Source organism: Arachis hypogaea, chromosome 5 (genome assembly GCF_003086295.3).
Source record: "Arachis hypogaea cultivar Tifrunner chromosome 5, arahy.Tifrunner.gnm2.J5K5, whole genome shotgun sequence".
In the NCBI taxonomy this organism is placed as follows: Eukaryota; Viridiplantae; Streptophyta; class Magnoliopsida; order Fabales; family Fabaceae; genus Arachis; species Arachis hypogaea.
Genome location: NC_092040.1, coordinates 80771845 through 80780243, shown reverse-complemented (window position 1 = coordinate 80780243; position 8399 = coordinate 80771845).

Below are 8399 nucleotides of genomic sequence, written 5' to 3'. Positions count from 1 at the left end.
GGAATCAAGATTTAGATGAGAATTGCGGAATTAAATTGCATGAATTAAAGAGCTAGAAATTAAATTGCTGAAATTAAAAGGGATGGGGTGATTGCATGAATTAAATTGCAGAATGTAAAGAAAGTGTAGATCAGAAATGGGGAGTTCATTGGGTATTAGGAGATATTGAGATCTCCGAATCAAAAACATTTTCATCTCTTCCTCAACCAATGCATTCATTGAATTTTGCTTGGCAATCTTATATGATTGGATCCCAATTCCTTGGCTCACCAATTCTCTCTAAAAACAAACAAATTCCCAATCCCTTGGTTTAAATGTTCATAAGAAGAGATGATGCTCGATCACTGTTATACCACACAGTTTCATGAACCACAATTTGGTAGGATTACATGTCACAATATCCATCCAAACCCCAATCCAATTCACTGTGAGAAAGCTTCTCTAGCATGAATCCTCCATTCCTTTCCAAGGTTCCGAAGGATTCCAATTATGGCTAGTTTCTTTCCCAAGACAACTAACCAATGGAATTAGATCGAGAAGCTTTCTAACAAAATTCAGAGAAAAGATTGAAGAAGAAGATAAAACTATTATTGATTCATTGAATTACAATAGAGCTCCCTAACCCAATGAAAGGGGTTTAGTGAATCATAGCTCTGAATTCAATTACAAAAGTATGAAAATTTTAAAGTGTCAAAAAGTGCCAACTAACTTCAATTCTATCCTATTTATACACTTTCTAAATTGAGCTTCTGTTGTGTTTCTTGGGCTTTGAGGCCTTTCCTTGATTTCCTTTTGCTTTGGGTTATGGTCCATAATCCTGATGAGGCTGTGATCCAATTCTGTAACATTCATTGAGCAAACTTAGTGATAAACAAGTAATGACACAAGACTCAACAAATTGAAGTTCCAGACTCATCAATTCTTCAGGCCCAATCCCATAAACCATGATATTCATTGGGTTTCATACCATAATAGGTTTAAGTTAATATTTGTGCTCAAATGCTAACTTAAACCTCAATATAATTGGCCCAGAACCCTTTCAAAGAGTGGTGTTTAAGTTGAAGTTTAAGTTTCAGTTTAAGGTTAAACTGAAACTTAAACGTGGAATTGGAAGAAAGCAACCCAGGAAGGTAATTAATTGAACACGTTTAAGCTTCAGTTTAAGGTTAAACTGAAGCTTAAACGTGGAAATGAAGATTGCAACCCTGGAGGCAATTCTGGTTCGAACACGTTTAACCTCCAGTTTAAGGTCAAACTGGAGGTTAAACGTGGAAATGAGAAGGCAACCCTGGAGTAGCAAAAACGCCGAACACGTTTAAGCTCCAGTTTGACCTTAAACTGGAGCTTAAACGTGGGAATGAAGAAGGTAGCCCAGGAGTGTGAAGGTCGAACACGTTAGTTTGAGGTCAAACTGGAGCTTAAACGTGAAAATGGCTTCCTGGTGCCTCATATAGTTCGAACACGTTTAACCTCCAGTTTGAGGTCAAACTGGAGGTTAAACGTGGAATCACTCCCTTGGTGCCATTCTCATTCTGGCGTTTAACCTTCAGTTTGAGGTTAAACTGGAGGTTAAACGCCAGTTTCCTCTTTTCTCAGCTTTCATGATTCTGGCGTTTAACCTTCAGTTTAACCTTAAACTGAAGGTTAAACGCCACTTTCAGCATTTGGTGCATTCCTTATTCTGGCGTTTAACTTCCAGTTTAAGGTTAAACTGGAGGTTAAACGCCACTTTCAACATTGTACTCCACATGTGATCTTCAAGCTTCCTTTATTGATTTTGTTGCTTCCTTGCCTAGCCTCTTCTTCCCTGAAATCATCCACACAATTGCATCAAAGTCTTGCAAAATTTCATGAGAATTCTTCCATTCATAGCATTCAAGTAATATAACTAAAAACTCATGGAATTTGCATCAAAATTACACTGTTTGGATGATTCATTACTTTGTTGCTCATTTAACCATTCTTGGTTACTTTAAGCTCAAGAAAATGCATAAAACAACTAAACCTAACAGAAAAATGCTAGTGAAACTAGCCTAAGATGCCTTGGCATCACACAACGCCAAACTTAATACTTGCTTGTCCCTAAGCAAGTCCTGAGTTATTTGAGAAGAAAGTATGAAACAAAAAGCAATTACATTGGCTATATTAGCAAGCATTTGAAGTTCATCAGAAGGGTTTTATGCAGAAAGCTGCAGCATCACTTTTTCATTCTTATCAGGTAGAATTATCACTTTTTCGTTGCATCCATCAAACACTGATATGGCCTCTTGTTTTTCTTATGTCTTTGGCACATTTTCCTTTCTTTGTTTTTCTTTTTCTTAGAGCTTCTTTGCTCCTTGTTTGCTCAGTGTCATGTGTTGCACAAGCCTTTGGCATTTTCTTTTTCTTATCATTGCATTACACATATCCACTACAGGCATTTTAGTTCACATTTCTTCTTGAGACATTGGTGCCCAGCACCTCTTTGTGTGACTAAATGTTTTGTATTTAGGTTGCTCTTGATAATGGACTTTTGGTTGATAATCCCGGGTTAGTTAACCCAAGTTACCAAGTGTTGAAACACTCCTCAGAACCTATTCATCCAAGCATATCCTTAATACATAAACACCACAGGCATTTGTCTCAGAAGTTCAAACCATTGGTGCCTAGCTTATTTTCTTAATTTTCTTGCTTTTTGGTTGCCCTTTTTCAGTGGCTTTTTCTTCTTCTTTTTCTTTCTTTTTCATGGCCAAAGACATTTATTCATCAAGATCCATAGACAGTATACAACTTCTACACAAAATATGATAATTCTACACTAAATTTCAGTGAGCTGACTAAGCAATCAAGCATGCATACCACCACTTAATTCTACTTGATTTGTCACTAAATGAGCCAAGTTACCTTTGTTCAAACTTTTCTTTTATTTTTGGAAACAGAACAAGCATGGCAAGCATTTGTTTAAGAAGGTGAAGTTATATCCAAACATCTAGGTATTCACTTTATTCAAAGCAGTAAACCAACACTCCTACAAAATGACTTCACATTCCAGAAAGATTCAACAATTACAGTTTAAACCAGAACAAGCATGCTTTTGTTTGCCTTTTAAAGAATGGTCAAGGAACAACACCACCTTGTGAAATTTCTTGTTTTCTCCTTGTTGCTAGGAAACAATTTGATTTCTCCTTCTTCTCCTAGTTGTTGCTTCATGTTCTTTCTAAGATCCTTGTTTCCTTTCCTGCAAAGAGTGATGAAGTTGCTTGCTTCTCAAGCACTTGAGTGGTTAGCTCAACTATGTATGGGCAAGTGTCTAGTCTTAAGTTGGTGTGTGAACACCAAACTTAATCTCCTACTTACTCCTCTGCTCTTTGAATCCTTGAATTCTCCTTGGAATGAAGTTGCTGCTAAGGATTTTAAGCATTTCTGTGATTGCTTAGAATGGTTATTCCTTTCATATAATTCAAAGGTTGTTGTGTTCAGTTGATCTTTATGGTGGAACACCAAACTTAGAGTTACACATTCCCCTTTGAATTATTGATCCACGAATTCATTGTTTGGTGTGAGACACCAAACTTAATTCTTTGCAATGCACAGAAACTACTTCACCTTTTTATTGAAACAAATAAAAGAAACAGCAAAAGAGTGTTACCTCAGGTTGGGTTGCCTCCCAACAAGCGCTCTTTTAACGTCATTAGCTTGACGGTCAGTTTCCTCAGTTGAGGTGATATTTAACCTTGTCCTTCTCCTCTACATCTCCCAAGTAATGTTTGAGTCTTTGACCATTCACAGTGAAGGTTCTTTGTGACTTTTCTTCCATGATTTCTACTTGTCCATATTGGGAGACCTTGGTGACAAGGAATGGTCCAGACCACCTTGATTTTAGCTTCCCTGGAAATAGCTTCAACCTAGAATTGTAGAGCAATACTTTTTGTCCCTCTTCAAATTTCCTTGGGGCTATGTTGCTGTCATGCTTCTTCTTTGCTCTTTCTTTGTAAATTTTGGCATTCTCATAAGCTTCAGCTCTGAATTCTTCCAACTCTTGAATTTGCAACATCCTTCTTTCTCCAGCAGCTTTGCTGTCCAAGTTTAAGAGTTTCAAGGCCCAGAATGCCTTGTGCTCCAACTCCAGTGGCAAATGGCAAGCCTTTCCATATACTAGTTGGTAAGGAGACATTCCAATTGGTGTTTTGAAAGCTGTCCTATATGCCCAAAGAGCATCATCTAGCTTAATCGACCAGTCCTTCCTTGAAGCTCCCACAGTCTTTTCCAAGATTCTTTTGAGTTCCCTATTAGATATTTCAGCTTGCCCACTTGTCTGTGGATGGTATGGTGTGGCTACCTTATGTTTGACTCCATATTTTAGAAGCAATGCCTCTAATGGTTTGTTGCAGAAGTGGCTTCCTCCATCACTGATCATTGCTCTTGGAACCCCAAAACGGCAAAAAATGTGTTTTCTGAGGAAGTTCATGACCACCTTATTATCATTGGTTGGAGTTGCTATTGCTTCAACCCATTTGGAGACATAGTCTACTGCCACAAGAATGTAATTATTTGAGTATGAGGTGGGAAAGGGTCCCATGAAATCTATCCCCCATACATCAAACAATTCAAGTTCCAGAATGAATTGTTGTGGCATTTCATTTCTTCTTGGCAGGTTCCCCGCTTTCTGGCATTCATGGCAGTGTTTCACTAGTTCCTTTGCATCTTTGAAGATAGTGGGCCAATAAAAACCACACTGCAACACCTTAGCTGCTGTTCTTTCTCCTGCAAAATGTCCTCCATAAGTGGAGCCATGGCAGTCCCATAAGACTTCCCTTCCTTCTTCCTCTGATATGCATCTTCTTAGTATGCCATCCGAACATTTTTTGAACAAGTATGGTTCGTCCCAGATGAAGTATTTGGCATCATTTACCAATTTCTTCCTTTGATGCTTGTTAAATTCCAACGGCAAACTCCCAGTGGCCTTGAAGTTTGCTATGTCTGCAAACCAGGGTGCTTTGTGAATTACCATGAGTTGTTCATCAGGGAAGCACTCATTTATATGTGTGCTTCCTTCTTCACATGGTATCCTTGATAAATGGTCTGCTACCTTGTTCTCTACACCCTTCTTGTCTTTGATTTCAATGTCAAATTCCTGCAACAAAAGAACCCATCTAATAAGTCTTGGTTTGGATTCTTGTTTAGCAAGTAAGTATTTTAAAGCTGAATGATCAGTGAAGACAATGACTTTAGACCCAATGAGATATGATCTAAATTTGTCAAATGCAAAGACTATTGCCAAGAGTTCTTTTTCAGTGGTTGTGTAATTCCTTTGGTTATCATTCAAGACCTTACTGGCATAATAAATCACATGTACCAAATTGTCTTTCCTTTGTCCTAACACTGCCCCAATAGCAAGGTCTGATGCATCACACATCAGTTCAAAAGGTAAGTTCCAATCAGGTGGGGCAATGATAGGTGCAGAGGAAAGTTTTTGCTTCAAAAGTTCATAGGCTAGCATGCAATTTTTATCAAATACAAAAGGTGTCTCAGAGACAAGCAAGTTACTCAAAGGTTTGGCTATTTTAGAAAAGTCTCTAATAAACCTTCTGTAAAAGCCAGCGTGTCCCAAAAAACTCCTAACTGCCTTGACATTACTTGGTGGAGGTAGTTTTTCAATGAGTTCCACCTTAGCTTTGTCCACCTCAATGCCTCTATTAGACACTTTATGGCCAAGGACTATTCCTTCTGTGACCATGAAATGACACTTTTCCCAGTTTAATACTAGGTTGGTCTCTTGGCATCTCTTAAGCACCAAGGCAAGGTGGTGTAGGCAGCTAGGAAAAGAATTTCCAAACACAGAAAAATCATCCATGAAAACTTCAATAAACTTTTTGATCATGTCCGAAAAGATGGACAGCATGCACCTTTGGAAAGTTGCACGTGCATTGCACAATCCAAAGGGCATGCGTCTATACGCAAAAACTCCATATGAACAAACAAATGATGTTTTCTCTTGATCTCTTGGATCAACTACTATCTGATTATAGCCTGAGTATCCATCCAGAAAGCAATAATAAGCATGTCCTGCAAGCCTTTCAAGCATCTGATCCATGAATGGGAGTGGAAAATGATCTTTTCTGGTGGCTTCATTGAGCTTCCTGTAGTCTATGCACATCCTCCACCCAGTGACAGTTCTTGTGGGTATGAGTTCGTTCCTCTCATTTGGCACCACAGTTATGCCACCTTTCTTGGGAACTACATGGATGGGACTAACCCATGGGCTGTCAGAAATGGGGTAGATTATCCCTGCTTGCCATAACTTCATGACCTCCTTTTGTACCACTTCTTTCATGACGGGATTCAACCTTCTCTGAGCTTGAATGGAGGGTCTAGCATCCTCTTCTAACAAGATTTTATGCATGCATATGGATGAACTTATCCCCTTCAAATCAGCTAGGGTCCATCCAATGGCATCTTGATGAGTTTGTAGCACCTTGATCAATTCTTCTTCCTGTTCTTGGCTCAAGGCAGAGCTAATGATAACAGGATGGCTCTCATCACTACCCAAGTATGCATACTTGAGATTAGGGGGCAATGCTTTGAGCTCAGGTTTTGGTGCTTCCTTTTCTTCTTTCACTTTCTCTGGCATGCTTAGCATGGTTGTTTCAGCAGCCTTGATGTCACTAACTTCAATATCCTTGGTGAACTCCTCCTCTGCCACTTCCCTTGTGGTTTCCTCAAAGGTTTCTTGTATTGCAATGTCCACTACATCCACCCTCATGCATTCCTTTAGTGATTCTGATGGATAGCTCATTGCCTTGAATACGTTAAACACCAATTTTTCATCATGTAGTCTAAGAGTGAGTTCACCCTTTTGGACATCTATGATGGCTCCAGCAGTAGCCAGGAAGGGTCTTCCCAGAATGATGGAAGCTTTGGCTTCTTCCTCTATATCTAACACCACAAAATCGGCCGGAAATATAAAATCTCCCACTTTCACCAACAAATCCTCAACTATCCCATGAGGGAACTTAAAAGTTCGATCTGCCAATTGGAGGGCCATTCTTGTTGGTTTGGCTTCCTCAATCTTCATTCTTTTCATCATTGTTAGAGACATCAAATTGATACTGGCCCCTAAGTCACATAAGGCCTTCTCCACCATGACTTCTCCTATGATGCAGGGGATTTGGAAACTGCCTGGATCCTTCAATTTCTGAGGCAATTTGTGCTGAATGATGGCACTGCATTCTTCAGTTAACAACATAGTTTCCTCATTTCTCCAGCTTCTCTTCTTGGTCATTAATTCCTTTAAGAATTTTGCATAGAGTGGCATTTGCTCTATTGCCTCAGCAAACGGAATATTGATTTGAAGCTTCTTGAAAATCTCCAAGAATCTGGAGAATTGGCCATCCTTTTCACTTTTCATCAAACGCTGAGGATATGGTACTTTGGGTGTATAAGGCTTCAGGACCTCTTTTTCTTTTTCTTTTGTTGCAGATGGTGTAAAAGATTGTCCCTGTTTCTTGTCTCCCACATCTTCCTTTGCTTCATCCTCTGTGGTTTCCTTTGAGATCTCCCTTAGCTTCTTTCCACGTCTGAGTGTTATCGCTTTACATTCTTCCCTTGCAATAGCCTTGGCAGCATGAGAAACGCTTGGCCCAGGGGTTTGCTTAGACAAATACACAATTTGATTTTCTAGCTTCTGGATGGCAGCTCCTTGGTTTTGCAAGTTAGAATTTACTTCTTCCTTAAAAGCTTTCAAATCGGTTATGTCTTGACTCATGGTTGCAAGCATTCCTTCTATCCTGTTTAATTGATCTTGAAATTGTTGGTTCGGATTGGATTGGTCAGATTGGTGATTTTGGCCATGATATGGTAGTTGGGAGTAAGTGTTTTGTGTGGCTTGGTATGATCTTTGGTTGGAGTTTTGGTATGTGGAATTATTGTGTTGGTTGTGGTTGTAAGGTTTGTGGTTTTGTGGTTGGGTTTGCTGGTTTCCCCACCCAAAGTTTGGGTGGTTTTTCCATCCTGGGTTGTAAGTGTTGGAATGTGGATCATATGATTGCCTTTGTTGGTTTCCCACATAGTTGGCCTCTTCCCAATCATTTCCTTCAATGCTTACTTCCTCTTGATCTTATGTGTGTATTGCAGCCACTTGCTTTGTGTCTAATTTCCTGGTGAGCTCTGCTAGTTGCTTGGCAAACACCTTGTTTTGGGCTAGGATTGTATCAACATGGTTCAGCTCCATGACTCCCTTAGTGTTGTGCCTCTCTGAAGCATAGTAGTACTCATTCTCAGCCACTGTCTCAATCACTTCAATGGCTTCTTCCATAGTCTTTTTCCTGTTCAATGAACCTCCTGATGAATGGTCTACAGCCTTCCTTGATTCATAAGAAAGTCCATCATAGAAAATATGCAATTGCACCCAGTCAGGGAAC